A 14,206-nucleotide genomic window follows, 5' to 3' on the forward strand; every position below is an offset into this window, starting at 1 on the left:
CCTGCAAGTGAGCTTTCCTAGGTATCAAGTAACACCATTAATTGCATCCTTCCAGTGAGAATGGTACATTTCAATACCTATTGGAAAGTGTATTTATAGAAGGGTTTTTATTATTGTTGTTGTTGCAGCTCAGACAGTACCGAAGAGAAATTATGGATAAACGCTCACTTAAGTGATGGAGACGGAAAATAGAATGAAGATAAGGGCCCTTCAGTGACGTGGGGGAAGCTGGAAGAGGACGAGGAAGGAAGGGAAATTAAATAAAACCAAGACTTTGGAAACAGTTTTTGGAAATTCTCCACAGTGTAAGGAAGGTATGAAAATAAAGCTAAGTTGTAGAAATTGAAATTCCTATCATAAAAGTCCTCTTTGCCATCATGGCCACGTAGGAGCAGAAATAAGGGGTCTAAGATGCAGTAACCTAGATTTTATGGAACTATAAACCCAAAATGGCAAGATCTCTACAACAGTGGACCCGTTCTCCATCTCTGGAGGTTTTCCAGAAGAGGCTGGACAACCTCCACTCAAGGAAGAGTTAATTGATTTCCCTGCATATGACAGAGGGTTAGACTCGATGATCTTTGGGTCTTGCCAACTCTGCTGTGCTATGACCCTATCAAGGTCGGTAATGTCTAAGTGACGTGGCTTCTGAACCTGGATCAGGACTGGCGAGACCCAGGGTCTAATCCCCTCTCAATCCCCAAAGCTCCCTGGGTGACTTTAGGCCAGTCACTCTTGGCCCAGCCTACCTCACAACATTGTTGTTGGGTTTCGTAGGTTTTCTTTAAATATAAGGAAACACTTCCCAACGGTAAGATCTGTCCAACACTGGACCAGTCCATAAGAGACTTCACATTGTGGGTTCTCCATCTCTGGAAGGTTTCAAGAAGAGGCTGAACAAGGACGGTTGAATTGATTTTCTTCTACACTGCAGAGGGTTGGACTAGATGACCCTTGGAGCCCCTTCCAAGTCCATAATTCCATGATTCTTGCCTTTCCCCCAGACCAGCTGCTGCCCAGTGTTCCAAGGATTTCTTCTTGTATATCAAATATTTGCTCTCCATTTTAGATAAAGACAAAGCAGAAAATTCTGCTTCCCTAAGTCTGCTTCCCTGAGGGGTGTCCACTAGAACGGAGTCTCAAGAGTCAAGATGGGACCACACCAATCCAATCAAAGCCCACTCACTTTTCTTGTAAGTAAAAAAGGGGCAGGGCTTCAATTGCGTGGTTGTGGCAGCCATCTTGACTTTTTTGACCCTCCCATGGCCCACACCCCTGGGAACCCATTACAGTACAAACACTTAATGGTTAGGTCCAGCAACTGACTTGATTGGTGAGGCTATAGGCCAGTAATTCTCAAACGTGGCCACTTTAAGACATGTGGACATCAACTCCCAGAATTCCCCAGCCAGCATGAACCTAGAGAACCAGTTGTAAACCTAGCAAAAATATAATCTGAACAGGGATTTAGCCTAGGGTAATTGTGGGAGATCAGCCCCCCCCCCCCATTTTGCAGCCCTATCGTATCCTGAAGTCAGGCCAAAGGAATTTAGCAGAAAAGTCATTTTCACTCCGTTTGGGCCATTGGGGTGGTTTTGCAGAGAAGGAAGAGGAACACTCAGATTTCCTGGGGTCAAAATGGCCTACCAATTCTTGCCTTGGTTCTTCAGCACCCCATTTCCAGAAAGCCCCTGCAGGATCAGGAGACTTTGGGGCAACCCCCAACTCAACAGGAGGGACTCGACCCCGTCCCTCTGAATCCGGAGCTGAACATCCTGCAAGATCCTAGCTAGAGAAATGTTCTTCCCACCACTGGCTATGTAGAAATGTTATGGCTGTCAGAAGGCTGGGAATTGAACCTGTGGCCTTTTGCGCACAGGACAAATCTGAACGATGATTCCTGCTTGATTAAAAAGGGGAAAAAATCTAGGAAATCAGAGTTAAGTGGATGGAACAGCTCCCCGTCGACCCCTTCAACGGGGAGTTGTTGGCCCCATTTAGACCACAAACGTATCCCAGTTCCCCAATTAACCCATTTGGGGGGCTTTGCACAACGTATTAACCAACCCAACAAGCTGCGTTTGCACTAGAAGAACCCACATCCCCGACCAACATTCAAGCTAACCAAGGATGTGCAGAAGCAGCCAGGCAGCCGTTCACTACCCTGATTAAGGAAGTTGTGGGAGTATCATCTTTGGGTTTGGCAGGACCTCTGGGCATGATGGAGCAACCACGCAACATCCCTTTCTGGTCCAGCTGTTGCAACCTGGGGTTCGTGCATGAACTGGCTGCAGCAGGGTTTCTCAACCTTGACTAGTTTAAGATGGGTGGACTTCAACTCCCAGAATTCCCCAGCCAACATGTTGGCTGGGGAATTATGGGAGTTGAAATCCATTCTTCTTAAAGCATGTTGGCTAGGGAATTCTGGGGGTTGAAGTCCATAAATCTTAAAGCGTATTGGCTAGATAATTCTGGGAGGTGAAATCCATACCTTAAAGCATGCTGGCTGGGGAATTCTGGGAGTTGAAGTCCATAAATCTTAAAGTATGCTGGCTAGGGAATTCTGGGGGTTGAAATCCATACATCTTAAAGCATGCTGGCTGGGGAATTCTGGGGGTTGAAGTCCATACATCTTAAAGCATGCTGGCTGGGGAATTCTGGGGGTTGAAGTCCATACATCTTAAAGCATGCTGGCTGGGGAATTCTGGGGGTTGAAGTCCATACATCTTAAAGCATATTGGCTAGGGAATTCTGGGAGGTGAAATCCATGTGTCTTAAAGCATACTGGCTGGGGAATTCTGGGAGTTGAAGTCCACATATCTTAAAGTCGCCCAGGTTGAGAAACACTGCTTTAGGTTCTCGTCACATTTTAATTGTGGGGAGGAGCGGCTTGCTTTCCAGAGCAGCTGGACTGGGTGTTTTCATTCAAGCAAAGCTTCTCCAACAGCTTTGGGTTGGGAGGAAATGGGTGGATTCTCATCCAAAAAGCCAGTTGCTCAGCAGTTGAGCTGCTCTTTGGGATGGTTGGAGACTCTTTAACGAGAGTATCACATTGATTTATTATTTCATTTTATTAAACTGACCATGGCCGCCCCCTCCAAAAGACTCTGGGTGGCTTACAATTTCCAAAGATACCATTAAAAGAGTGAACCAGGGGACGTCACCAGGGGACGGGCGATCGAGTGCTGCGGCTCCATTACGTTTAGCATCTCTTCGCATATTATTTTTTGTTTTAGTTGGGTTTCTTTCAGTCTTATTTAGTTTGTTTATTTTTATTCTTTTTCATGTATTGATTGATTGTTTTTTTAAAACCTTGTTGCACGCCGCCCAGAATCACTGGGAAAAAATGAGATCGGCGGCTAATAAATGGTGAAAGTAAATTAAATAAATAAAATAAATAAATAAATAAATAAATCAAAACATGGCAGCAAAACGGGACAGTCCAAGCTAAAACAACCTTAACCATAAAGACATGACAAGGGGCCCACCAACACGTTAACCCCAGGCGTGGGGCCAGAGCCCGGCTTTAGGACCTTCTGGAACCCCAGGAGCACCGTCTGTATCTCGCGGGGGAAGCTGTTCCGAGGGCCACAACAGACCAGGTCAGTCCCACAAGATGACACCGTTTAATGGAGGGCACCTGGAGCACGCCTGCTCTGCCCAAATGCACCGGGTGGGCAGAAACAATTGGAGACAGCTGGTCTAACCAGGCCCTATGCCGTGAAGGTGACAACCAGCACCTTGAATGGCACCCGGAAGCCAGCGGGCAGCAATGCAGCTTGTGGAGTAGCGATGATGCACGGGCATTAAGAGAAGTGCCTGTTTATGCTCGTGCCGCTGCATTTCGAACCCGCGGCAGTTTCCGTATGGTCTTCAAGGGCAGCCCCATGTAGAACACATTGCGGTAGTCCAGCTGTGAGCTGACCAGGGTATGAGTGGACATCAGAAGGGACTCCCAGTCAAGGAAAGGGCACAAGAAATCCATCTCTCTCCTCCACCCACTGCCATCCTCTATCCTGATCTTTATTCTGCATTTTGTATCCATCAGGCAGAGCCACCGACAGACCAGAGCAGTGTTTCTCAAGCTTGGCCACTTTAAGAGGTCAGGACTTCAACTCCCAGAATTCCCCAGCCAGTGGCTGGCTGGGGAATTCTGGGAGTTGAAGTCCTGACCTCTTAAAGTGGCCAGGCTTGAGAAACACTGAGCCAGAGAATCCCCCCTCCCAGCCCTGCTCTTTTCCTTTTAGCAATAGCTAAAATTAAATTAAATAAGATAAAACACAAAGAGTTTTTCCATTGCTGTTTCATTTGCCATTTGCAACACAGACAGCTGTTGCTCAAAACAGAGACGCACAGGCTTTAAAAAAAATGGCCAATTTTGCAGGCAGCAGATGATGCCAAAAATGATGCAAAGCTTGAGTCTTCTTCCATCTGCCTCAGCTTCCAAAGTTTGGGGCCAGGGATGGAGCAGCCCCCAGAAATCACCTTTCTGTTTTTTTAACCAAGCTGGACAGCATCCACTTTACTACGTTTGTCTCTCAGAATCAAACTACACTTGGTTTCTAGGCAGAGGGCAAAAAGGTCAAGAGGGAGGCCACATCCTTGCAATTTGAAGCCCTGCCCTGTTTTACATGTAACACAACCCATATAAAAAAAGAGCAGGGCAGTGATCGTACAGTCACAGCTGCCATCTTGACTTTTTTGACCCCCACACATGCACCGTGGACATTCCTGCATCTTCCAGCCTATAACAATAGACCCTCAATTTTCTGCACTGTCTGGGAGTGCTCTGAAATCCAAATATCTGTCCAATCCGTGTTTTTCAACCTTGGCCAGTTTAAGATGTGTGGACTTCAACTCCCAGAATTCCCCAGCCAGCCATGCTGACTGGGGAATTCTGGGAGTTGAAGTCCCTACATCTCAAAGTGGCCAAGGTTGAAACCACTCATCTAGACCTACCTACTGGGTCTAACTGCTGCTTATGCACGGCTTACGAAGCCAACCCTGATCTATGTTTAATATTGGAAAAGATTATTTACAGCCCGGTAAACACGGTACATTAGATTCTCGCTTAGTTATAGGCAGATATTAGGGTGCTAGGGACAATATATCAACGAACCTAGGAGCAGAGCGTACAAAGCCTTCTCCATCACCTGGGCCGGGAACGTGCTATTAAAAAAAGCCACAAGAAAAGTGGAAATTTACTGCCTGGTGGAAAAACGCCACCACCGTTTCCGCTGCGGCGTGCCTCCATTTCTAATCGCGCCCCCGGTCCCTCTTTCCCGACTCATCTCCTACGAATGCATGGACCATTCAGCCTGCTGGTGATGCTCTCCTTTGCATCGACCCCCGGGGCAAATGGGCCCGGACCAAGCCAGGATTTCTGTAACGTGACCGGCTGCTTCCCCCCATCTCCCCGCAAACATGCAGCCGATGAGACAGTGCTTGCGAGCCTGAAACATTTCAACATCTTGTCTTGGGGGTGGAGGAAGTGGGAATTGCTTTCCTCCGCCCCGGTTTTCTCCTTCTAGAACAACAAGCAGGCCTGCTTCAGAAGGGCACGGATTTCATCTGCCACGCTCAAGGCGACTCACGCTCTGCCCGCACAGCACCTGGCGCCTCGCGCAAGCCGGCTCCTGAGCAGCTGGGGGATTCGTCTGCCTCCACGCCTCCCAGCACCCCAAATTCCAAACTCTGCACCCACACAAGGAGAGGGAGAGGCATGCAAGAGGCTCAGGACCAGCCCCCAGCCTTGGAAAGGGCCGAGGAGCATGACTTCCTCTTAAGTTGGGCGGCTAATCAATCCAAATCAATAAATAATAATACTGTAGTATGTTACCAAGAGACTCAGTCTGAGCCCTAATGGTTTAGAAAGGATGAGGAGCACATTTTCCTGGACTGTGGTTCCATGTTAGCTGGGCAGCTGATAAATTCAAATAATGATCATAATGAGAAAGTAGCCACAATGGTGCACTGGAATCTCTGCAAGAAATGCCACTGGCCTGCAAGCAAGAACTGGTGGGACTGCAAAACAGACAAAATAATAGAAAATGAAGAAGCTCAAGTGCTCTGGGACTTTAGAAGTCCAACAGCCACACAACGCCCCAGACTGAACCCCGGTTGATAAGAAAGACAAAGGAGTCTGCAGAGCGGACGTTGCAATAGCTGGAGATGGCAGAAGGGAAGGGGAAGAAGTGGAGAAAATCACAAGATACAAAGAGCTGCAAATAGAAGTAGAACGACTGTGGCAAAAGAAAGCCAAGAGAGTCCCAACAGTCATAGGCGCCGTGGGTGCCATCCCAAAACATCTGGAGCACCCTTGAAGACCCTCAGCATTGGCAAAATCACTGTCAGTCCGTTGCAAAAGGCAGCTTGACTTGGAACAGCTTTCATCCCATGATACTTTTAACCCCATCAGACAACAACATCTGCCTATCCCAGGTCCTTGGGAAGGACTCAGTAGGTGGACCAAAATGCCAAATCCAGCCTAAACATCTGGCTGACTGTGTGACCAACCATCATCATGATAATACTTTACCCAGGTTCCTAGTTAACCTGGCTCTACTTTCTTAGCTCGTAACACTTAATTAGCTTAGCTCATTAGCTAAACTTAATTAGCTTAACCAATTAAGTTTAGTTTAGCTTAAGCTTAGCTTAAGCTTAGTTTAAGCTTAATTTGCTGAGCTAATGAGCTAAGCTAATGCTTAGCTAGTAATGCTCAACTGCATTGTACATCCAGCCAAATTAGTAAGTCCCCCCCCAATGATTCCCCCAGATTGCATTTTAATCTCAGCTTGCAATAGCCCTTTCGCCTCTTCCGCCCTTCTGTCCAGAAACAGACCTGGCTTAAGCCCCGACAGCAGTGCACAACCAAGGAAACACGATTCACACGGGGTTTTGTTGATGGGGTTTAAGGTCAGGAAGAAGGTTTACAGAATCTTGGAAAGTAAATAAGAAAAGCACATTCCTTGTTTATTAGCCGTGATAACGGGGGCTGTGTGAATGGTTTGATCTTCTTTCTTCTAGAGCATTGTTTCTCAACCTCGGCAACTTCAAGATGCGTGGACTTCAACTCCCAGAATTCCCCAGCCAGCCCTGCTGTTCCCCTGTTGAGAAACAATGCTCTAGAGGGGAATTCTGGGAGTTGAAGTCCACGCATCTTGAAGTTGCCGAGGTTGAGAAACAATGCTCTAGAGGGGAATTCTGGGAGTTGAAGTCCACGCATCTTGAAGTTGCCGAGGTTGAGAAACAATGCTCTAGAGGGGAATTCTGGGAGTTGAAGTCCACGCATCTTAAAGTTGCCGAGGTTGAGAAACAATGCTCTAGAGGGGAATTCTGGGAGTTGAAGTCCACGCATCTTGAAGTTGCCGAGGTTGAGAAACAATGCTCTAGAGGGGAATTCTGGGAGTTGAAGTCCACGCATCTTGAAGTTGCCGAGGTTGAGAAACAATGCTCTAGAGGGGAATTCTGGGAGTTGAAGTCCACGCATCTTGAAGTTGCCGAGGTTGAGAAACAATGCTCTAGAGGGGAATTCTGGGAGTTGAAGTCCACGCATCTTGAAGTTGCCGAGGTTGAGAAACAATGCTCTAGAGGGGAATTCTGGGAGTTGAAGTCCACGCATCTTGAAGTTGCCGAGGTTGAGAAACAATGCTCTAGAGGGGAATTCTGGGAGTTGAAGTCCACGCATCTTGAAGTTGCCGAGGTTGAGAAACAATGCTCTAGAGGGGAATTCTGGGAGTTGAAGTCCACGCATCTTAAAGTTGCCGAGGTTGAGAAACAATGCTCTAGAGGGGAATTCTGGGAATTGAAGTCCATGCATCTTAAAGTTGCTGAGGTTGAGAAACACTGTTGGCTGGGGAATTCTGGGAGTTGAAGTCCACCAAACGTAAAGCTTCCAAGGTTCAGAAACACCGGTTTAAAGCAACCAGCCAACAGTATTCTACTATCCTTTTACTATCATCCCTGTAATATCGGCCCTATTTGAACTTCCTGGACCAAGCAGAGAACGGGTCCATCCCCCAGGATTTCGCTTGAACCCAAATTTTTGTACCAGGATTTTGTCTATGAAGTTGTGGGAATGGCCCATTAGGAATCAAATGGAGGATCTGCTTGGAATAATACAAAGTTTCTTCCAAGTCCGGCTTTGGGGATTCACTTTTCTTGATAACAGTGGCGTACAGTTGCCTTTTTCCATGGTGTATTTCACCTTCCTGGTCTAGCTGATAGACCGGGCTTTCGCAGTGGTCTCCCATCCCGGCCAGACCCCATTTAGCTTCCCAGCCAGTGGAGTGTAAGGAAGGTGGCCTTGATGGAGATGCGCAAGAACCCCACCCCTAAGCAAAAGGGGGTGAAGCATTTTTTAAGTCTAGAGCAAAGAGGTAACCTTCAGAAGTGGCTCAGACCGACACCTCCCTAATTCACATGGATAGAAGGGTATAAGAAGGGGAGGAAATACAGCAGAACCAGACTTGCAAGATTCTGTTATTAAGCCAAACTCAGTAAAAGTTTGGTCCGGTCTATCTAGCAGAGCTGACAGCTCCAACAAGGTGTGCTGAGACTGTCGGAAGAGTAACTCTGCAGCATAAGCTTGCCTTCCTCCTGTTTCTGCTTTTACAATTCACAGGGTGCACATCGATTCCGACACAAACCGCTCTGGGTGAAACTCACCCACCTCCAATTCTCGCCCCGACTTCCCGAGTTCAGACAACCGGTTGGGTCAGTCGGCATTTTGCATTCTCACTTCTCGAGTCTGTCGACAAACCAGAGGCCCATCTTCCTGATATTTAGCTGAGTTTTGCAGGTTGCCAGGCAGGTTTTCCGAAGTTAAGAAGAGAAAAACATGGAAAGCCAAGAGGCGTTTAGACCCAGATGCAAAGAATTTGCATTCACGCAAAAGGTCCGCATTCAGGTAAATGTACTGAACGTGATATCTATTTCAGGGGCAACTTTTCTTTAAAAAAAAATAATCTCAGACTAAGATGGGAAACAGGTGACTTGGAAAAAAGGAGAAGCGAAGAAAAAGTGTGTTGCTTGTCCATCACCTTTTCCTGCCCCAATCAAGGCTTAGCGGAGGCTTTTGAGATGCAAAATCTTGCTATTCTCCTCCTTCCCCACTTATGTGACTTGCTTATTTGAACTCATTTTAAGTTATTAATGAGAGGCCAGCCGCACGCTATGCAAGCCCTGCCAGATGGGAAAAGCTGAATTATTTCAAGCCAGGGTTTGTATGTTAAAAAATGAGCCGTTCCTATCCTGGCAACATTTATTAAGATGACACGGCACCTGCTTACAAACTCTGTTATCTTATTGAGTTTACTATTCAAACAGAGCTGCAGGAAATTGGATGTTCTGGCAGCCTCCAATGATATCATCTGAATATCAGGCCCGGGTTCTTCCATGTGGCTGATCCTTGGCTTTATATTCCATGTGCCACAAGGAGATGGGCGCTTCCTCTGGCCACGATCAATCAAACTGCTTCATAAGGATGTCAGAGAAACCCACCACGGGTTTTGATGGCAGCCGCTTTACAAAAAAGACTCGCCACGCCATCCCCAAATAGATTTGGTTCATGCCCATCTTTTGGGGTCATTTCCTTGTGAAAGAGGTGTAAGAAAGAATGTGTGTTTTGGATGGTTAGATCAAGGCAGAGTTATGACGCTAACAAGAAAATGTGCTCTGAGTTCTTTTTTCCCTGAAAATGCCGGTGCCGGGGAAATGAATCGAACAAAGGAGAACATGGAGTGCATTTACATCAAAATCAAGATGCCTTGGGGGGGATTTGTGTTAAGAAGTAAGTACATTTGGGGAAGGACCGAAAGATTGTGAATGAAAACAGATGAGGTTTTTCTATATAGATCTTTTTCCCCTCCTGAAAAGGAATGCATGATAGACTGAAATACTTCCCTATTAATCCACGCAGCAAAACATCTATATTATTCGGCCCATCCTTTCTTTGAAACTGTGTTTTTCCTCCAGGCTGGTTCCTGTCAATTTATTCAAGGGTCTCTCCAGATGTGAAGAAGATCCATTTGGAAATGCTTTGATCTTGAACTCGTTTGGATTATGTGGGAACGCAGCAAGAGAGGGAAGATCTACATAGTTGCAATGACGAAGGAAAATTGGTAATGCTTGGGAAATGAAAGGATCGGCACCTTGAAAGACATTCAGAAGATGCTAATATTTCCAGTCTTGTCAAGTCCTTGGTGTTTTCTGAACTTGGTTGTTTTCTTGCAGGTGTTTCATTACCTATCTAGGTAGAAGCACTGAAGATGTTACCTAGACGAGTAACAAAACGTCTCCAAGAAAACCACCAAGCTCAGAGAACACCAAAGACGCCACAGTTCAACCCTGAGCTACAGATCTCCTCTCCTATTGATTTCCAACCTTCTCTGCTATTTTGTCCATGTATAAATGACTGACTGACATCGCCATTCCAGGTGTATGGTGTATTTAGCAGGGAGCAAAGACCATGCTGTATTCTTCGCCCATGTGGTCTTGCCATCTCTTCAGTTTGACTCTCTTCCCCTGTTTTGACAGCGGGAAACAGGGCAGGAAGAGAGAGGGAAATGCACGGGAACTGTTCTTTTTGCAAGGGTGAACAGGGAAGCGTGCCATCGGCAGAATTATCCCTGCCAGGGAGGCATGTCGTATTGAAAGGGGTACTCCTTTCTCTGTTGCTTGCCATTATTTTCTGATTACAGGGTTGTTTCATGCCCTGGACCACCAGCTCCTTGCCCTGATGGACTCCTGGTCCTCAGCCTTAATTGCATCCTTAAATTATATTTCCCTACCAACTTCAATTAGCTGTTTAATTAGTCAATTATACTGAGAACAGCGGAGTTTCTGAGAACAGGTGCGCAGTATTGGGCTTAAGCCAGTAAGGTTGTAATCCTTTAACCCAATGCAATTTGCACCTTGTGTAGGATATAATCCAATTATAATCCTGTGCTAAGGGCAGATCTTTTCTCCAGTTCTGCCTTCCTCAAGTAGCAGCACCAACAAACAAAGAGAAATCACCCTGCAATTTCCCCCCCCGGGAACTGAGTAGATCCCCTTGCAGAATTGACTAGACCCTGTAGGAAATTGACTGGATAGAAAATGTGTGTTTCTCAGGTGAAAGGTATGACATTTGTAGCTAGATCTGTAATGATGTTTACAGGGATTCAGTCTTAGCCTCGGCTCTCATATGTTGCACTGTGGGCATTTTCAGAAAAAAACATTTTAAATACATTTTTTGCACTTACGCTGTTTCAAAATTGCAGGCAGAGAAAAAGGACAGGCGCCACAACGGCAACGATTTTCAAATGCTAGGGGGGGAAACGGGCTATGCCCGTAAGGGTGGGAAGCAGGGAGGGAATCGCAATAGCTATACATTTGTGTTATGCAAAAAGTATGGAAGATTGCAGAGAGATCTGTACGGTAGATCAAAAGAGACTTAGTTCTCTCCAGTGTGGGTGGTTAGTGAAGCTTAGAGTGGCAGAACAATTAATAATAATAATAATAATAATAATAATAATAATAATAATAATAATAGCAGCAATATGAGTTCACAGGTAAAAAAAAAAATCAAGCATAAATTCAATAGAAAGCACATCAGGTTGTTCTTTTTTCCACTAGACTTCATCATAAGTTTTGGGATGCACTAATCTTGATTAAAAAAAAAAATTCTGAAACAGCTACAGGCGGCTTCAAAACTGAATTAACAAACAAATAAATACCAGCCACAGTAGTTACATTCACTGCATGCCAATAATAGTTGAATGTTAAAAGAAAGCTGACATGATGGGAATTCACACTTCTGAAACATTATCGTACATGTCAAAGAACAGAGGCTATTCTACTTTTAAAAAAAGATTCTTGGGTCATTTCCATTAGTATTTACACAGATGGGGGGATGAACAGAGAAAGTCACCCCATTTTCCAAGACACTGCAACATAAAATTACATAATTTGCTACAATTTTGAGTTCATACTCCCCTGACCCTAACAGCTTTCTTCCTGAATGCTTCTACAATCATGCACTGAAATTTTAAAAAATGCCCACCGCTTCTCAATTCTCCGTTTATGGTCCATTAGAGCCGTGCAGAGTTGGACAATGATTCAGAAGAACGGTGTTGGTGCTTGCCCACGTGTGAGTGCAAGCACCACTGTGCTGCCTTAAAGGGATCCAACTTTGGGGGGGCGCTACTCTGTAAAGAAAGATGCGGCTGCTTTAATGAACCCCCCCCCCATTCAAGTTGATGGGGCTCTTAAAGCAGCCACGTCTTTTTTTCAAGCTTGTGAGGTAGTCTGAAAAAAGGCCCAGAGCACTGCTTTGGGATCATTTTTGGCACGCACAGCCCTGTGATTCATGTATTCAGATGGGTATCAAATACAAGCAGGGGCCAGAGAGATAGACATTGGTCTCTATCCACATAATTCACCAGCTTCCCAAATGATTTATCCACACCAGCCTTCTCTAAACTGCACCCCTCCAGATATGTTGGAGTTACAAATTTCCAACCAGCCTGGGCTTTCCCGATCTCCAGATGGCTTAGAACATTAGCTCCCAGAATTCCCAGCCAACATGCCCCAATGCCATGGCATATATATTTCTCCTAAGAATTCTGGGAATTGCCTAGCACACAACTATACACTGAATTGTCCTCCCAACATTTCTGCACAGAAAAACACCCGCATTACTATTCTCCTTCTATAGGCTAAAGGTAGCGTTCTTATTTAGCTGTACTGAGGCCTGGCATGAAGAAGTAAACCTTCCTATTTTGACTTTTGCATCTTAAAAAAAATGTTGCTCACCCCTAATTTTGTCCTCTTCCATGCAGTTATTCTGAAATTCTCTGGAATCTCTTTTCACCCGTTTCTATTTGCAAGGAGATTGAATGCTGTATGTTGGCCTTGCTAATGGACATCCCTGGGGGACAAGAGGGGACAAGTGAACACATACACAGACACACACGTACGTCCTGATGCAAATATGTAATTGTGACATTGGCTTGATTACATTGTCATCGTTTGCTGTGGACATCACTGCCCTGACGTGTGTACTTTTAGGCTGAAGTCTTAATTCTATAGGAAATAAAGTGTGTATAGTGGAACCTCGGTTTACGTACTTAATTCGTTCTGTGACTCTGGTCGCAACCCGAATTGGTTGCGACCCGAAGCAAATTTTCCCATAAGGTTCAATGTAATTACCGTTAATCCGTTCTGGCATGGAGGACAGGGAGGCGGCTATTGCTTGGAGGGAGAGTCCCCCTCCCTACGACCACGTGTCAGGGGTGGAAAATGGCCGTGGACCATGTGTCACGGGCGGTTGACCGCGGATCACGTGTCAGGGGCGGAAAAATGGCCGCGGACCACGTGTCACGGGCGGGAAAATGGCCGCGGATCCTGTTCGTAACCCGAGGCGGAGTTCGCGAACCGAAGCAAAATTTTGCGGCTGGAGCTGGTCGTCACCTGAAAAGTTCGTGAACAGAAGCGTTCGTAACCCGAGGTTCCACTGTATTTCCCCTTTTTTCTCTTTATGACAGTGTTTCTCAACCTTGGCGACTTGAAGATGGGTGGACTTCAACATGCTGGCTGGGGAATTCTGGAAGTTGAAGTCCACCCATCTTCAAGTCGCCAAGGCTGAAAAACACTGCTTTAGGAGGATAAATGACACTTCGTCAGTGATGTTTAGTACCATTTCAGGGTCAGATCTGGACCAGATCCATCTCATATTGTCATTTGCTGGGTTGAATCCAAGCCTTATTTATTTCTGACTCTGCTCTGGGTTATTGCAAACTGCAGCACAGCTTATATTTTCCTTGGAAGAGCTGAGGCTTCGCAGATGGCATGGCCCGCCTGTTTTCTCAAGGGGGGCAAAGCCACCCCCACGTCAACCCCTCATGGTGGCTCCGCATCCTCTTCCTGGATCCAGTCTTCTCTCCTCTGCCTCGGTCAGGTCTTTCCTCCACTCCTTCCCAAACCAGTTTCTGTAGCTACCTTGGTTACAAGCCTCGGGAAAAGCACCTGGTTGCCCACTTACCCAGCGAGTTGTCCCCTTTACAAATCATTGTTGTTGTTGTTGTTCAGTCGTTAAGTCGTGTCCGACTCTTCGTGACCCCATGAACCATATTGCGCCAGGCCTTCCTGTCCTTCACTGCCTCCCTGAGTTTGCTCAGTTTCGTGCTCATTGCTTCAGTGATGCTCTCTAACCATCTCGTCCTCT

This window comes from Python bivittatus, unplaced genomic scaffold, assembly GCF_059951505.1.
Source record: "Python bivittatus isolate LINGU-HERP-01145 unplaced genomic scaffold, Pbiv_v1 ctg000580_np1212, whole genome shotgun sequence".
NCBI classification, from domain to species: Eukaryota; Metazoa; Chordata; class Lepidosauria; order Squamata; family Pythonidae; genus Python; species Python bivittatus.